The 18,748-nt window shown below is 45.1% G+C and overlaps 1 pseudogene; it reads left to right on the top strand.

Annotated features, from left to right (window-relative positions):
- The first annotated feature begins 3,271 nt into the window (after window positions 1–3,271).
- LOC142747701 (uncharacterized) lies at window positions 3,272–13,052 on the top strand (annotated as a pseudogene).
- The last annotated feature ends 5,696 nt before the right edge of the window (window positions 13,053–18,748 follow it).

The following is an 18,748-nucleotide window of genomic DNA, read 5'->3' as shown; positions in this document are numbered from 1 at the left end:
AGATCACTCTGTGTGTAATGCCCCCCCTTCCCCCAGCGGTGGCATCTTTCAACTGTATCTGCATCCCCAGAATGCAAATGCAGTTTAAACCAAAACTGGAGCAGGGAGCTGACAGCTCCTTGCTCCAGCATTCACTATGTATTGCTGGTCGTAAGTGGCTCAGCGCAGACAGGCACGATATAGTGATGTAATCGCGTCTGTCTGTGCCAAACCACACTTCACAGAGCAGAGGGATCTCCTCCACTCGTAGTGGGAACGGGGATAGGTGAGTATTAATTGTATTCTTTTTTTATTAGGCACTATGGGGGCATTATACTGGTTATGGGGGCCGCTATGGGGCAATATACGGTATGGGGGCACCTATGGGGCCTTATACTGTATTAGGCCAGTTATAGGGGTATTATACTGTATTGAGGGGAAGCTATGGGGTATTATACTGTATAAGGCAGCTATAGGGGCATTATACTGTGTGGGGGCAGCTATGGGGCATTATACTGTGTGGGGCACTAAGGGGTCATACTGTGTGGGGGCAGTTTTTGGGGCATTATTCTGTGAAGGGAGGCAGCTTTAGGGTCATTATACTGTGTGTGGGGCAGCTAAAGGGGCATTATCCTGTGTGGGGGCAGCTATAATGGTATAATACTGTGGAGGCCACTAAGGGGTCGTTATATTGTGTGGGGGCCCACTGGGTTGGGGTTTAGGGCCAACCCAGATGTGTTTGGCCCCCCTTCCTGTGCTAAACCCCTAGTTATGCCACTGATTGAAGACATTTTATTTTTCACACTCAGACAATATATAGAATATATAGGACAATCAAGTGTTAGACAAAGATTTCTATATACAGTCATAAATTGCATAAATTGGAGGTACCCTAGGGTAACTAACTTCCATAAGCCATATATCACTATGATTAATGAGGCCTTACTCAAATTCCCCATTTAACTTGCAGACAGGCACCTGCAAAGACTTGTCAACGGTGATGCAGCTTAAGACTTCACTAAAACCACGTGCACCCTCTTATCTTCTGCTTTTGAAATTTTACTCATATTTTATGGTAGAAGCAAAGTTGTTACATTTCCATTTGCTTAGATATAGATAAGCGACTGAAGGCCAAAATTGACAGCTAAACTTAATCATGTACTAATATCTCGGCAAATACTGTCAGATGTAGGGCGCTTTAGATGAATGCCTTAATAAACGTTGACTTTATTTATAAGGCAATATTTTTTTAGTACCTAGTTACTCTATATCTGTCAGACCATTACAAAGTAGCAAAGATATCACATGATCCATTGGCCCAGCTTAAATAAATTCATACAAAATTCTTTCAGCATTGACTAATTTATCCAGTCCAGTATTAGTGGGTAAACTTGTGTATGAGGCTTCAAGTGACATTATATTCTTATATTATATATGTATGTTATCTCATGTTACAGACAGAAAATATAACTGGTAGAGGTAAATTTTAGGAGACTAATCTAACATTACTTATTTTGAACCATGCTCTCAACTAGAAACTAGGGGGATCCAACAAGCATATCATCCACCTAAAGATAGAAAAATTATTAGTCAGCTTATCTGAATCTGAATATTAATTATGATGAAATAGGGTGGGGGAGCAGCTGCACCCTATGGTGCTGCTTCACTCATGGGAGGATCAAATGAATCCACTGGAAAAATTCAACATACTTAATTTAACGGCTATAAAAAAAAAACATTTGATTGCTTGTTTGGGCATAATAAACATTTTCTAATATAGTTATTTTTTTTTCCAATATATTTCGTTTTAGCGCTGCAGCTTCTTTGGATCCACTATACATAGAAGCTGCATAATTCTGTTGTAAGCCGAATCCATCAGTCAACTTAGATTTGATCAGTATTAGGGTATGTTCACAGACTGAATAAAAAATGGCTGTAAAATACAGAGCTGTTTTCGAAGGGAAAACAGCCTCTGATTTTTAGCCGTTTTTTAAGCATCAAGCATTTTTTGATGCTTTTTTACAGACCTTTTAGAGCTGTTTTTCTATCGAGACAATGAAAAACGGCTCAAAAAACGGCTCAAGAAGTGACATGCACTTCTTTTTATAGGACTTTTTTTATGCGCCGTTTTTCTAAATGGCCACATAAAAAAATGCCCCGTCGGAACGAACTGCAGTTTTTCCCATTGATATTCAATGGGCAGATGTTTGGAGGCGTTCAGCTTTAGTTTTTTTAGACTTTGTTTGGGGTGTTTACGGCTCGAAGAACGCCTAAAAATAAGCCGTGTTAACATACCCTTAGGGTTAGATTGTGTGTGTCAGAGGCACACAAAACAATAGGATATTTTTTATTAAAGATGATTTACAAGATTGCTTATTTTTTCATTTTAAATGCACTAGAACAATAAAATAAAAATTGATTGCAAAGGTGGACATGGACTATAATCATTTTAATTTTATGATCTTAATAACTTTCCTTGTGCTGACCATACATAGCGTTCTTAAAACTAAAAGATATTGGATGATATGTTATGTCAGCAACAAATCTTTGTGTGCAGTTTTTGTCTATACAGGAAATACAACAGTAGTGTAGTGAGATGCTAAATAATGAAGTAAAAGGGGGTGCTACGCAATTCAAAACACCCACAATGTTTCAGCCCACATGAGGCATTCATCTAGCTTTAGAAAGATCTAGAGCCAAAATGATGTGGATCTTTGGTGAATAAATCACATTGTTGCACTTCTCACCAGAAATGTGGATCCTCCAGTCAGTTTGGCGCTGGCTAAACTGGGCTGCGAAGTCTTAGGAATCTTCTCTTTCTTCACCCTGAATCCCCCCCCCCCCCTCAAGGAGGTATGGACTTTCTGATTTCCAGGTTGCAGTCCCCAAAATAGTCACCGATTGGTGTCATGTGCGCTGTAGGAACTATAGCGTCGTCAGGCTGTTCTTAACCACCTACAAGGAGGTGAGAACTTTCCCAGTGAGATTTCCTGGTTGCAGTCCCCTGAGTAGTCACCAATTGGCATCAAGTTCACTGAAGGTACTGTAGAGAAGTCAGGAACGAAGCCAATAGTAGTCAAAGAGAAGCGATCAGGATGCGACAAGCCATAGAATAAAACGGGAATCATAGAAAAGGGTCCGAGGGTCAGAACCAGGAGTAGGACAACAGGTACCATGTGACAAATCCAAGGAGCAAGACAGAAGCAATATCCAAAACAGAGGCAAGGTCAGAGTTAGGAACAAAGCCATACAAGGCTGTACCCTAATCTGCAGGCGAAAAGTGCTGGTTGCCATGGCAACCTGGGGCACACAACAGCATGAAGGAGAAGAGCTGCAGACTGGAGGAACAGATCTGCAGCCTCCAGCAGGGACAAACCGCTGGTATGGTGAGAGGTGAGTAACAGTTATATTGAGGATTCTAACTTGTAAGAAAATACAAGTGTTTCCGTTAATAACTGGAGGCTTCAAGGAGACTTGGAAACAATAAATTATAATTTATATTTTTTCCACAATACAGATTAAAAAAAAAAGCAAATGCTAGACTTTTTGACTAGCATATTGAACAAGATCAGATGTTGAACATTTATAGAACAGTTCATGATCTAGAATGGGATCAATGCAAGAAGGCAAAATAAGTAAAATAGGACATAAGCTGGAGAAAAGTTGATTGGGCAGATTTACTAATGGGATTGCGTCTAGACCTTGTATTAAAATGTGCCAAAATGTGTCTCATAACTCCGGCGCATAATGTCGCATCAAGTTTTAGACCTACTTATATAGCAAATGCGTAAAAAAGAACAGATGTTTGCGCCTCACTAGAAACTTTTCAAAAGTGTGTAGATAAGGGGACGTGACTTAAAATGTGCCAACGTGCACCAAATGCAAACTAAGCCAATCAAGAGGTGGTATAAGGAAGAGAAAAGTGTCTAACAAGATGCACAAAAATGTATCATACAATGTGCGTCACTGTGACATTTAATTAGTTTACAATGTCTAAATCTTAAAAAGCATTATTAAATCTGCCCCAATGTTTGGTACCATCATAATGGAAAAGCTGCAGAATGAAGAAACTGCAAAAAACATTATTTAAAAAGAAAAGTTCCTAAGCTTATCGTGTACATCGGGAAAGCTGTCCATAGGGTTCCATTAGCCCGACGGATGCCAAAAGAGTGTCCTTTCGGCCTCTGTTGGACTGGTATTCTTCAGTATACCTTTTTTGAAGGATGGAATAGCATAGACGGGTAAAGCATTGGAAGTGCTCTGCCTGCGGATTTTGGCCCTTTGGAAGCTCCTGACTTCACTGTCCATATATGGACAGGGATGTCAGGAGCCTCCCCAGGGCCAGAATCTTCGAGTAGAGCATCAGAAGTTCTCTGCCCACAAACTACTGACGTCACTGTCCATATATGGACATTGATGTTAGGACCTCCCCTGGGTCAGACTCTCCGGGCAGAGCATCAAGAAAGGGCTCTGCCCTATATGGATAGTGACGTCAGGAGCTTCAACGTGGCCGGAGTCCCTGGGCAGAGCATCAGGTAGCACTATGCCCTGGCAAGATCCTGACGTCACTGTCGATATATAAATATTGGCATCAGGAGCTTCCTCAGGCAGAGTGCTTCCTAATGCTCTCTGTCCAAAGTGTGTGTGAGGGTGCTGCTGTTCGGGGCAATGTATCCCACTGTATGCCTATGCAGTGTGACACGTTGTAGCCTGTCTGAGGTTTACGTCGGGAGTCTTCCCGATGTATACCTCTGACGGAATGCAATAACGAGATGTGAAGGTGCCTTAAAGGGGAGAAGGATAAAGCCTGTCAGTATTCTCTCCATTCTATGGAGTTAATAACCACATTCTGGCTCTATTGTTTTCTTATGATACAAATAGCAAGCTGTATTTTGTAGGTTTAAAATGATCTGGCAATTGGATTTTCCCATTCATGTGTGAAGCCATGTCTAAGCAGCACGTCTCCTCTGTCTTTATTGTGTACCAAATTTTGTTTTTAATAATCCCTTGCAAATGAGTTGCTAAACCAAAGTTCCCCACTGTGCATGAAAGAAAAGTTCTACAGTAAAGGGCACACAACACAAAGACCATTGGCGGAGTCACATCCTATAAACATTCCACGCATTCGTGTTATTAAAAACTGTCTCCATCTAAGATGAAAAACAAAAACGAGGGTTATATATAGTAAAATGATTGTATATTATTCATTACCTCCACTGTGTACCCCTGCCGTTATGAATGTCTTATCAAGGGACCTTTAAAACTCAGGAACTGTGAAATAAAAGGTTTGAGTGGAATTCCCCTTCAATTTTAAAGGCTTTCAAACCAACTCATTCATTATGGTGGTTACCATTAACCACTTTGTTGCTAAGGGCTTGTGCAGGGGCTCAGGTGGCATGTGCCAAACAATAAATATATACGTTAAGGTGGGTACATACAGAGAGGCGTTTGCTTGAAAAATTTTGCAATTGTTGCATAAAAGTCTTACTTTGTGCCTTTATTTATTAATAATAATAATGAAAAAAAAAATCTGAACTTGAAAAAAAAATCCTGCTTACGTATGGTTGCTAACCCTAAAGCTCGGTCACCAAATTTCTTCTAGTCAGCAATGCTGATAGATGGGGAATTACAGCTCTAAGGGTATGTTCACACGGCAACGCAAAATACGTCTGAAATTACGGAGCTGTTTTCAGGCGAAAACAGCTCCTGAATTTCAGAAGTTTTTACAACTGCACGCGTTTTTCGCGGTGTCCATTACGGATGTAATTGGAGCTGTTTTTCAATGGAGTCAATAAAAAACGGCTCCAATTATGTCCCAAGAAGTGTCCTGCACTTCTTTGACGCAGGCATAATTTTACGCTCCGTCTTTTGACAGCGATGCGTAAAATTACAGCTCGTCTGCACAGAACATTGTAAGACCCATTGCAAGCAATGGGCAGATGTTTGCCGACGTATTGGAGCCGTCTTTTCAGGCGTAATTTGAGGCGTAAAATGCCTCCATTACGTCTGAAAATAGGTTGTGTGCATATACCCTAACACTTATATATAGTGTAAAAGATACATACTCACCTATCCTGTGAAATTTCAAAACTTTTATAATGTCAGAGGTACATTAAAAACTTTTCAACTCCAATGTTTTGTCTAGGAAGCGCAGGAGGTAACTGGGCAATAGCCCTTTTTCCCCTTCCTATAAACCGGCTCTGGTGAGAAGCTGTCCATATACTTGACATATATTTCACAAATCCATGGCACGGAAAAATTTCTCTGCTTTACCATTTACTGTAAACAAGTCAAACTATAAACAGGATTAGTCATATGATATTCAGTGATAGTAACTTGGAATGGGTTTAATGTAAGCAGTCCAATATATTTATTATATACACAGAAAATTCAAAAAATGTTTTATTCATCATAGAGAAATTGAGGTACACTAGTAGAAATCTAGAAAATAAAATATTCTAAGGTGACCTGAATTAAATATACTGTATCATTAAGCTCCATTTTTTTCCGCAAGGTGGGGTTTTATTTAGCAAAAGTGTTACAAATAAAATACACATATATGGTATCGCCGCAAGCATAACGACCTGTATAATAAAGACTATATCAAAAAAGGTGGGACCCAGTAAGTGGTGGGTAACAACAAATTACGGAAAGAGCCGAGCTCGCAAAAAAGTGAATGGGAGTTATGGAAACAGCGCAGCACGGTGAACTATGCTGTTTCCGTAGCTACCGAGTTACGGAAACAGCACACCTCACTGTGCTACGTGCTTTCCGTAACTCTCATTCACTTCTATGGGAATTCTGGAAACAGCATAGCTCAGCGTGCTCGGCTGTTTCCGTAACTCCCAACCACCTAATCAGGAAGTGCCTGGGAGGCAGCGGGAGCTGAGCAAGGTAGAACAGGGTCCCGTTCTAGAGATAGGTGCGGATCCCAGAGGTGCGGATCTGCAGTTCTGCATCGCCAGCGAACAGGAATGGGATCATGTGAGTATGTAAAGTTTTTTTTTTCTCATAAAATTGTTAATGCCATTATCTATAGTGGGGACTCTATCTACAGGTGGGTCGTCTATATGTGGGCCACTATATACACTAGCTATAGGGGCACTAGCTACAGGGGTTGTCTGTATGTCGGGATGTGGGGCACAATCTACAGGGGGGTCTGTATGTGGGCCACTATCTACGGGGGGTCTATATGTGGGCCACTATCTACAGGGGGTCTTTATGTGGGGCACTATCTACAGGGTGGTCTATATGTGGGGCACTATATACAGGGGGAGCTATATGTGAGACACTATACAGGGGTGGGCTATATGTAGAGCACTATCTATTTGGGAGCTATTTTTTATGGCACTTTCTATAGGGGTGGGCTATATGTGGGACACTATATACAGGGGTGGGTTACCTGTGGGGCACTAGCAACAGGGTGGCTATATGAAGGGCACTGTCTACAGAGGTGGGCTATACGTGGAGCACTATCTATAGGGGAAGCTATATGTAGGGCAGCATGGTGGCTATGGGGGCACTATCTACTGGGGGCACGGTGTGTGTGTGTGACAGTGTATGGTACTATTATAATCAGGGACACAATGTATGGCGCTATAATCGTTAGAGGTGCAGTGTATGGTGGTTTATTATATTTAGAGGTGTTGAGAATTTTAACTTTGTTTATAGGTGCAGAAATGTTTTAAAAGGGAGAAGCTGAAGACATCTGAGCGGAAAACTGCAGAAATGGGTCATGGCCGGTAGAAATCCATCATAGATGTCTGGACCGACGGGAGAAGAAAAGAACTAGAATCTGAGACGTCACCGGTGAGTCACTTAATGTAAATGTTTATTCTGCTTCTAATCCGCACTGTAGTCGCTGTCTGATCTGCAGCGAGATGATTATGATATGATTTTTTTTTGTGACACAGCATCTCCCAGCATATCCTTACCATTGTTCGGCCCATGCTGGGAGCTGCAGTTTTACGCAGTACAAACCTATATGGCAGGGGTTGCACTAAATTGAGCTGTATTTGTTCTGGTGTTGTATATATGTACTGATCTTGGTTCTGATGTTGTATGTAAGTACTGAGCTTAGTTCTGGTGCTGTATATACGTATGAGATTGGTTTTGGTGCTGTGTATATATGTAATGAGTTTGATTCCGGTGCTGTATATATGTACTGAGCTTGGTTCTGGGGATGTATTTATGTACTGAGGTTGTTCTGGTGCTGTATATATGTACTGAGCTTGGTTCTAGTGCTGTATTTATGTACTGAGGTTGGTTCTGGTGCTGTATGTATCTACTGAGGCTTGTTCTGGTGCTGTATATATGTATGGGCTTGGTTCTAGTGCTGTATATATGTACTGAGCTTTGTTCTGGTGCTGTATATATGTCAGAGCTTGGCTCTAGTGCTGTATTTATGTACTGAGCTTGGTTCTGGTGCTGTCTATACGTACTTAGCTTTGTTCTAGTGCTGTATTTATGTACTGATCTTGGTTGTGGTACTGTATTTATGTACTGAGCTTGGTTGTGGTGCTGTATATATGTCAGAGCTTGGTTCTGGATCTGTAATTATATAGGATATATTTATAATAACAAAATTGCAGGGCAGATGGAATTGTTCTCAATTCATTGTATATTTAATGGGAATCTGACAGGTAGTTTTAACCCCTTGAACCGCCACCATGCGGTAATACATGACCTGACAATATTTCCAAACATTCCCTTGTATGTTTTTTTCAGATGCAGCAAAATTCTTAAAATCCACTTTTAAAACGGCGCACACTATATGCTAATTACTCATTAGAGGGTCATGGGGCGGTGCCGCTATCCTGAAGAGTCACGTAGTCCTGTCTCCAAACTTAACTTTCCATGTTTGAGTGACATCTCCCTGGCTGATACAACTTTCTCGGATGCGTATTGCCTTGTGGCACTATACACAAGGGGGGGGGGCTGTGTGGCACTATACACAAGGGGGGGCTATGTGGCACTATACACAAGGGGGAGCTGTGTGGCACTATACACAAGGGGGAACTGTATGGCACTATATACAAGCGGGAGGGCTGTGGTCTCGCCCACCAGAACGCCTCAGTCCATAGGTGGTCCCGCGGACACGGCGTCGCAAGGGGAGCCCTTCAAAGGACGCTGCAGGCCAGGCAGCTGGGAGGGCCGCCTCTTCCCAGGCCCTGCGTCCTGGCAGGAATCCCCAGCCGCGACGAGGTCCGGCGGTCCACAGGGGGTCGCAGGCCGGGGTCCCTGTCACCCCACCTCCATCGGATGCCGTATGTAGAGAGCAGCCCACAGCCGCCCCGCATGGTGATGTTCCGGCCAGGGGGCAGGCTTCCTCAAGACCGTCAGGGAGGACGCCTAGATCATCAGCGGCGACGAGGCAACAGGTCCGGTCGGTCTGGGTCCCTGCGGTCGGGCGGCAGGTTGCCGGCCCATCTGTCAGCATGTCGTTGTCCTCGTGTAGGAGATGTCGGTGGGATGGCCAGTCGTCGGCAAGAGAGGACCTGGAGGATGGCGAATTGGACGATTTTCAGCGAGGTCAGGATTTTTCGGCTGGCGGGAACACAGCGCCTGGGCAGCCCGGTGAGTGCGTAACTCCTTCTTTGACGTATCCAGCGATTTTTATGTCGGGTGTCGGGGGTGGGGCAGCGAGCGCGGCATCGGCTGCAGGTAGCAGCGTCGCCGGGCGCGACGGCGTTGGCTTATCGGATTTAGTGGGTTGCTTGCGGGAGTTGGTCGGGCGCTTAGATAGGGCTGCGGCGCCCGTAATTCCGGCGGGTACCCCGGCGGTAGTTTGGGAAGGTCCTCGTGAGGTTGGTGTGTTACAGTCGCGTCCCGTGGTTGGGGAAGTGTTGGCGGCGTCTAGGGAAGCGGTCGCGGTGTCAGTTCAGACCGAGGCGCAAAAAGATGGTGATCGAATCCGGCTTGATGATCGTGCTCGTGGCGAAGTTTATGTGTGCTTCGAGGGTCCTTTAGGGGCACACCTAAAACAGGAGGTCCGCGAACGGATCTAGAAGGATGAGTACGTGGAGATCTTTTCTCTTCTCCCGCTTGCAAAGTTCAATTTGGATAAAGGCAAGCGGGATGAGAGTAAGAAGGAGGAAGAGGAACGTCGGCGGTATAGGCTTATCCCGCAGACGTTCGTCAATTGGTCGCAAGCGTTTGCCATTTTAGCCAGCGTGATCGTAGAGAAGGCGCCTGAAAATTGCTCGGCGTTATTTTGCTATTTCGATGCCATCGGAGAGGCTCATAGGGCATACGGGGGTCAGGCGTGGTTGCGGTACGATGAGCAATTTCGCCAGCGGAAGGCGGTTCGGCCGGCAATTAGGTGGGACCAGAAGGATATTGCGCTTTGGTTGAGGGTGACGGCTCCGGTGAAGCAGTCCTTTCCCGGGAGCGTTGGCCAAGGAGGTCAGTCTAGCCAGGCCGGACAAGGTTCAGGAGCCAAACTTGGGTTCTGCTGGCAATTTAATGACGGCCAGTGTAAGTTCGGGGCCGCATGTAAGTTCAAGCACGTGTGTTCAGAATGTAATGGATCATCACACGGGGCTGCCAAGTGTATGCGGAAGAAGCGGTCAGGGAACCAGTCCTCCTCAGCTGGTCAAGGGGTTGTCGCCGGTGAGGGTGGAAAGGATGGTCCCGTATCTAAATGAATATCCAGATAGGGTTGCGGCCAAGTTAATTTATGAAGGGTTCCGTGTTGGTTTAGTTATTCCTCCGCCTCCTTATGAGGTTCCGGTTATTCGGCGCAATCTTAAGTCGGCTTACTTGCATTCCGAGATCGTGTCGGAAAAACTGTTGAAGGAAGTTTCGTTGGGGCGCATGGCGGGGCCGTTTGTTGATCCGCCAATAAATAATTTAGTGGTGTCCCCATTGGGTATTGTCCCGAAGCGGGAGCCCCGGAAATTTCGTTTAATCCAGCATTTATCTTTTCCCAGGGGCTCGTCGGTGAATGACGGGATTGATCATGAGTTATGCTCGGTAGTGTACACATCCTTCGACAAGGCGTTGGGATTAGTTCGCGCAGCGGGGCCCGGCGCGTTGTTAGCAAAAACCGACATTGAGGCGGCTTTTCGGTTGTTGCCAGTTCATCCAGAGAGCCAGCGGCTGTTGGGTTGTTTTTGGAATGGGGCTTTTTATGTAGATAGGTGTCTTCCTATGGGGTGTTCCCTTTCTTGCGCATATTTCGAGGCATTTAGTAGCTTCGTGGAATGGGTGACAAAGGGCGTAGCCGGGGTTGATTCTTTGATACATTATCTAGATGATTTTTTGTGCATCGGCCTGGGGGGTTCGCCTATTTGCGGTAATTTGTTGCATTCCTTGCAGAAAGTCGCAAAGGACTTTGGGATTCCCTTGGCGCCGGAAAAGACTGAAGGCCCGGTTTCCACCATTTGTTTTTTAGGGATTGAAATTGATTCGGTGGCAATGGAGTGTCGACTTCCGGTGGATAAATTAGGGTCATTGAGTCAGGAGGTACGGCGGGCTTGTAGGTTGAAGAAGATGACGTTGCGCGATCTCCAGTCTCTGCTGGGGAAGTTGAATTTCGCTTGTCGGATTATGCCGATGGGGAGAGTTTTTAGTAGACGTTTGGCGGCAGCGACTGCGGGGGTTCGGGCGCCACATCATTTTGTGCGGCTCAGGGAGGAGCATCGGGCTGATCTTCAGGTTTGGGATGATTTTCTTGGTCAGTATAATGGTCGCTCACTATGGATGGCTCCAGCACAGGATACGAGCGATTTACAAATTTTTACGGATGCGGCTGGGGCAGGTGGTTTTGGCGCATACGGGGGTGGTCCTTGGTGTGCGGGAAACTGGCCGGCTAGCTGGGTGGCCAGCGGACTCACGCGGAATCTGGCCCTGCTCGAGCTGTTCCCTATCGTGGTTGCGGCGACCATTTGGGGGGACAGGCTCAGGGACAAGTAGGTCCGTTTCTACTGCGACAACATGGGGGTGGTGCTGGCCATTAATAACATCACCGCATCTTCTCCTCCGGTAGTTCAGTTGTTGCGACTTTTAGTTTTAGTGTGCTTGTCTTTGAACGCGTGGGTGGTTGCAGTGCATGTGCCGGGGGTACGGAATTGTATCGCTGATGCTCTTTCTCGCTCACAGTGGGATCGATTTCGTCAATTGGCACCGGGAGCGGAGCGGCTCGGTTTGGCTTGTCCGGAGCATCTCTGGTTTCTGGTTTTGGCCCCGTAGAACGATTGGTTGAAAGGTCATTGGCATGTACGACGTGGAGTGCTTATTCTGCTTGTTGGAAGCAGTGGGAGGAGTGGGTAAGAAATTTGGGTAACGTCAGCACGGATCAAGACAGGTTGGTGGCACTTTTGTATTGGTTGGGGGATGCTTGGGAGGCGGGGTTTTCCCTGGCTAAGGTCAATCGTTTCGTTTCTGCATTGGCTTTTGGTTTTAAGTTGCGGGGCTTTCGGGATGTGTCTAAGGAATTTTTAGTAGGACAAGCTTTAAAGGGTCTGCGTCGAGGTAGGGTCGAAGCAGATGGTAGACGGCCCGTGTCTTTTGCTCTCCTCGCTTCTTTGGGTTTATCGCTAGGGTCTGTCTGACGTTCTTCTTCTAAGGTGGAGTTATTTCAGTTAGCATTTTCCTTAGCGTTTTTTGGTGCACTTCGAATTGGCGAGTTGGTTTCACCTAGTACCAAGCGGGCAGGGGGGTTGAGACTGGAGGAGGTGGGTCTATATGGGGATAGACTCGAGTTGTGGTTGCGGCGGTCAAAAACTGATCAAATGGGCAAAGGAAAGCGCATAGTTTTGTTTTCCCTCCCGGGATCGGCGATGTGTCCGGTCGCTTGCATGCGTGCTTTTAAACCACGGGTGGGGTCACCCGAGTTGCCGTTACTACGTCACGAGAATGGGTCATTTTTGTCCAGATATCAATTTGGCGCAGTATTTAAGAAATGCTTGGCGGCGGTCGGAGTCGCGGCTGGCCCTTACTCATCTCACTCCTTTAGGATTGGCGCAGCAACTGAGGCGGGGCGCTGGGGGTTGGACGACGAGGGGGTGCGGCGCATTGGCCGTTGGGAGTCCAACAGGTTTAGGTCATACGTGCGCCCTCATTTGTTATGAGTCATGTTATTATTTGTTGTTTAAAGCGTGTGTGCTTGTCCTTTTTCGTTTCAGATCAGCTCCCTTGCCTTGTGTGGTTGTTAGGACACTCTTACGTGCATTGGGGGGCATTGAGGGCGGACGTCCGCCCTGACGGCCGTCAGCTGCGCATTCCGCGGCAGGATGCGGTTTTGCATTGGCTAGGATTTAGAGGTATGTTGTGGAGCCGGGTTCCAGACATACTCTCGGCTGGATAGGGTTCCGGAAGTCCTGGTATTGCACGTGGGGGGCAATGATTTGGGGGTTCGCCCTTTTCGGGAGTTGGTGCGGGATATCAAACACGATATGTTGTGTTTATGGGTATCTTATCCTGGCCTAGTGATAGTGTGGTCCGACATAGTTCCAAGGAAGCATTGGCGGCTGCCTCGGTCTATGGAGAGGGTTAATAAGGCCCGCATTAAAGTGAATCGGGCGGTGTCCCGTTTTGTGGGCAAGAATGGGGGCATTTGTGTGCGGCACAGGGATTTGGAGTCAGGAGAAGGGAATTACTGGAGGAGTGATGGGGTGCATCTGACCGAGGTTGGGATTGATTTGTGGAGCCTGGCACTAGCAGAAGGAATTGAAAGGGCGGTGGTGGTGTGGAGGAACTCACAGGCTTAAGGTGGTCAAGGCCTGTTTCGCTGTTAGCGGGGGGAGTCCTTGAGGTTGGTCAGTACGAAATGGTGGGGGGGTCGCATCGGGGGTATGCGTCCCCCAAAAAAGGTACATTGTTTGAAGACTTCATAGGGTGTTATCCCTTTGAAGTGGTCTTCTGGTGGTTGGAGCCATCTGCAGAGGTGAGCGGTGCCTCCGAGCTGGTTTACGGCTGGAGGTAAATTGTTGGTGGTGGTTGCAGATGGCTAACTCGAGGTAACAAACATATATAAAAAATGGCTTCAAGGACTTCCCCTGCTCTGATTAGGTTAATGTTAATTGTTATTTATGATTCTGACCCATGTTGGGTCATGTGAATTATAGGAGGAATTCTCTGGTTGGATTCCTAATTAGTTATCCGAATGTTTCGGATCAAAATTGCATTTTATAAGCAATGTAAATTAATAAACGGCTGCTGTGGCCATTTCACATCCACCTTCGGTTGTCACGTGTCTTTTTCTTAGATGAAGGGGTGGAAAAGAAAGGATAGGTAAAATGTTCAATAACACACGACTCTACTTAGGCAAGTCATGAGCAGCGTGAGCGATGAAGTGGAAGTAGTGCTCACATGAACGCTGCGGTACCTTCAAAACAGCTGATCGGCAGGGGTGCAGAGAATCGGGCCCCCAACCTCAGCGGACATCCTCATATTGAGAATATTCTAGTAGTCAAGAGCTTTAAATAAAATGGAGCGGTTATACAAGGATCTCACCCCACACTGCAAATGTTTTACATTTATGATGATTCACAGCACTGGGGAGACTTTGTGTCCAACAGCTGTCACTGCATGACATGGAGATCAAATGGCTGATATATGCAGATTACCGGCTTATCCTGTGTTTTACAGCAGAAGCTTAAACTAAACCTTCATTGTAAGCAGTAATCACCTATGGTAACTGAGAAAACACATTTCAATCCCCCTAAATCTTCTAAACCGCGAAAATGCAGCAAACTAAAGTCCCTTTTACACCGGCCGATAAGCGGCCAGTGCAACGAGCGCCGTTTAACGAGACATTGTGGATCGGCGCTCGCTTACTCCTGCCGCACGGAGCTATGGATGGGGACGAGCGGTCGTTACTCCGATCACTCGTCCCCATACATTATTATCATGTCGGCAGCGCATCTCCCTGTTTACACAGGGAGATGTGCTGCCGACAACGATAATATTTAACTTTTTTTTAAAACGATACGACCAGCAGATGAATGAGCGTTTGCTCGTTCACCTGCTGATCGTTCTCCTGTTTACACAGGGCAATTATCGGCAACAAGCGTTATATTAACGCTCGTCTGCCCGATAATCGCCCAGTGTAAAACCCCCTTTACCCAATGGAAAAGAATTGTGGTGTTGGACACATTCATACAATTGTGCACACATTAGAGTATTTGACTTATACATAAGTCTATGAAGTCGCTTGTGAATTGCGGTAAAACTGCGACTTCAGTTTTTCCATATGTGGTAAAAGTTATTAGTTAATGATAATGTAATAATTTTTCCATTCACACATTACATTAGTTAAATGTGCAGTTGCAATCCAGTTTTATAGATTATGTATTTACAAGGCTTTTCTTTTCCCATTGACTTCAGCGAGGAAAAACTTCAAAAAGAAAAACTGCATGCACAATGCATATAAGAAGTATTCACCCCCTCTTGGACTTTATCATATTGTATTGTGCAATAATATTGAATCACAGTGGATGTAATCATGCAGACTGTTGAGGCCCATTCCACTGGCCAATAACTGTTATGAATCACTTGTTTCCAAGTAATCGTAAGAATAATTGGCCAGTGTGTACGATGAAGAACCACGACAAACAATCCTTAATCATTTATCTTCATGAATCATACCGCCGCAAAAATTATTGTAATCAGTGGCACAATCGGTAAACGTACAGTTTAAGGTCAGGTGAATACTCAGGTGTGGTACAAGTTCTCTTGGTCCCCATGGAAGGGGTTTCAGAAGGTATCCCTCTTTGGTCCCTCATTTGAATGGACAATAGATCAGTCAACAGGTATCAATCAGCCTGTAATGATCTGGTTCCTGCGATACCCTCGGTAAGAATCAACCAGACTGCATAACTCATGTATAGGACCACTCGTTAGGGTTTGTGGTACGAATGAGCCAAGGATTCCAGAGAGTAGTCAAACAGGCCAGTGGTCGGTAACAGAGGTCAGGCTGAACATGGTATGCGATACCGTGGAACACACATGAGCGTAGTCAAACAAGCCAGAAGTCAGGCAATGGAAGTCAAGCAGGATCATGATGGTGTACAGTGAAGTATCCGAAGAGTAGCCAGGGAAGCAACAGTTCAAGTTCAGGAGGAAAAACAAGCACAAATCAAATCAGATTAGAAACACCTATAACTGGCACAGAGGACAGAATGAAGCTGATTTAAGTAGTCCGCCTTTAAATCTGATTGGTTTTAAGGTCGTGCATTCTGAGCATTTGTTCCTGCCCTGGAGGCCGGGAGAGGATGCGGTTCTGATATATGATATATACAAATCCCTTCTATCTATATCCTCCAACCCCTCAATGCATGTGCAGCTTGCAATGCGGGACCAGCTTGCCACCCTACCTTATGTTTGTAGTAGGGTCCTCTAGCTCCTACAGCTCCTCTAGTGGTTACATTTCTCTCTTGTGTATTATACACTGTTCAGCCATAACATTAAAACCACCTACCGGTGAAGGGGGACCTACACGATAATAGGCAGGTGGTTTTAATGTTATGGCTAAACTGCGTATATACTGCATATATATGAACACTACCGCCTGGCACTTGCTCTCTTGAATCAGCCTCTTCCTTCTACAGGGCAGCACTGATTGGTGACAGTGGAAGCTGTCACACCTGCGTGCTGTTCCCTCACAAATTAGCTTTTCTCTAATACAGGGATAACACTCATTGAATCCCAGCATTATCATTTAAGCGGCTGTACGGGCAGAGTGTTTTTTTAATCCATAAATTGTGCCCCCAACCTGAAGTTCTCAATGATGTTGTAGGCGGTGGAATACCTCGCCTACCCCTCCTCCAATAGAGTCCTGCTTTTGCATCAGGAAAGTCATTTAAAGATAGAAGCAGTCATGGATAGAGAAATAAAATTAATACAATTGATCATTTTCTATTGATAAATGTTTGCAATATACACGACTAATGTATGCCATTGTGGATGTAAAGCAGGCTACGATTCTGGCTCCTTTTCTGTAGTTACATTTGTTTCTGATAATTTTACATCTGTTTCTGCCCTGGGAACTCGGTGAGACTACAATCAAAATTGTCAGTTGGGTCTTTATCATGCTTTTGTAACATTACCCAACACCCTTCCCCTTTTATTTTTAGGAACATAATCAGATGGTTACAAAGACCAGGAAGCCTAAAAAAATGTAAAAGCCCACCGATCTGTTCTGTTTTTTGGGATAATGGTGTTGTATAAAAATGCACAATATAGCCATTAGATGGTCAAGATCTCCAATGATCAATTGTCTATGGGGCCTATGGAAGATACATGGGTGGGGAAGGTGGGATTACGTTGCCTATTTTATCCCAAGAGGATAAGGTACAGTGATGTCTGGCGTCTTATCTCTGTCCATTTGGCGGAGATATCATGTTGCAAGTAATATGCAGAGTAATTGTAAAGTATGGCATTACTATTTTTTTGGGGAACTTAGTACTTCAGTACATGCGTTACTTTGTCCTCTTATTACCGGTAACTATGAGTAACAATATCTTGTAACAACAACACTGGTATCACCTAGGCTGTTATTTGCTTGACATGTATTACTTAGTTGCGCTTTGCAGTTTTTTGTGTTTTTTTTATTGCAACTCTTTTCTCCCCTGGTCTTTATTCTTTCTATTTTGTTGTGTCTCATAAAATCCTCACATACAGGACATGCAGCTGTTGTGCTATAAGAAGTCTGTGCGTAGCCCCAACCCTAAAGAAATTTGTAGCGTAGCGCTTCAGGCCCTGTTTGTTTATAGATATATGCTTTTGCTTCTGGTCTCCCATGCTGTAGTTTGTGCCTATTATAAAGTCCATGTTATCCTCTATATTCTTCTGCACCAAAATGTTTGAGTAAGAAAAATATGGTTATGTATGTGAAACAGTTTACAGGTGAAGATGGTAGCTGAATTATAAATTGTGCCCACTAGAGGTCTGTATAACACCCTCTTTCCACAATCCCTGTGATTGCTCAATTCTACCCAACCACATCAAATTTTCACTGGGCTGCCCAATTGTGTAACTCCAGAAATGCAGGTTTGGGACGTTATTAGGAAAGACATGAAATAGCAATGGAATTGAAATACATATGAAATGCAGTGAAGTGAATATTATCAAAATATTATTAGTATTAAGTATATTAGAACATTACCTATATCCCCCCCCCCCCCACTCAAATTTGTCATTTTCTACCCCCCTATATTGTACATATATTAAAGTGTTTATCCCATCATAGGCATTTATGGTATATCCACAGGATACGAAATAGATGCATGACAGATGCGAGATTCCGAGGTGGCCGCCCTTTCCCTTAGGGCATGCCCCCACGTGGCGGATTTCCTCCGCAACTGTCCGCATCAATGCCGCACAGAATCTGCGTTGCAGATTCTGCGGCGGATCTGCCCAAAATGTGCAGTAAATTGATGCGGACTAGCTGCTGCGGACTGCGGGAAAAGTGCTTCCCTTCTCTCTATCAGTGCAGCATAGAGAGAAGGGACAGCACTTTCCCTAGTGAAAGTAAACGAATTTCATACTTACCGGCCGTTCTCTTGGTGACGCGTCCCTCTTTCGGCATCCAGCCCGACCTCCCTGGATGACGCGGCAGTCCATGTGACCGCTGCAGCCTGTGATTGGCTGCAGCCGTCACTTAGACTGAAACGTCATCCTGGGAAGCCGGACTGGAGACAGAAGCAGGGAGTTCACGGTAAGTATGAACTTCTATTTTTTTACAGGTTGCTGTATATTGGGATTGGTAGTCACTGTCCAGGGTGCAGAAACAGTTACTGCCGATCGCTTAACTCTTTCAGCACCC

This window comes from Rhinoderma darwinii, chromosome 1 (genome assembly GCF_050947455.1).
Source record: "Rhinoderma darwinii isolate aRhiDar2 chromosome 1, aRhiDar2.hap1, whole genome shotgun sequence".
In the NCBI taxonomy this organism is placed as follows: Eukaryota; Metazoa; Chordata; class Amphibia; order Anura; family Rhinodermatidae; genus Rhinoderma; species Rhinoderma darwinii.
Note: the sequence above shows the minus strand (reverse complement) of the source record. Positions and strands in the feature narration are given on the sequence as shown.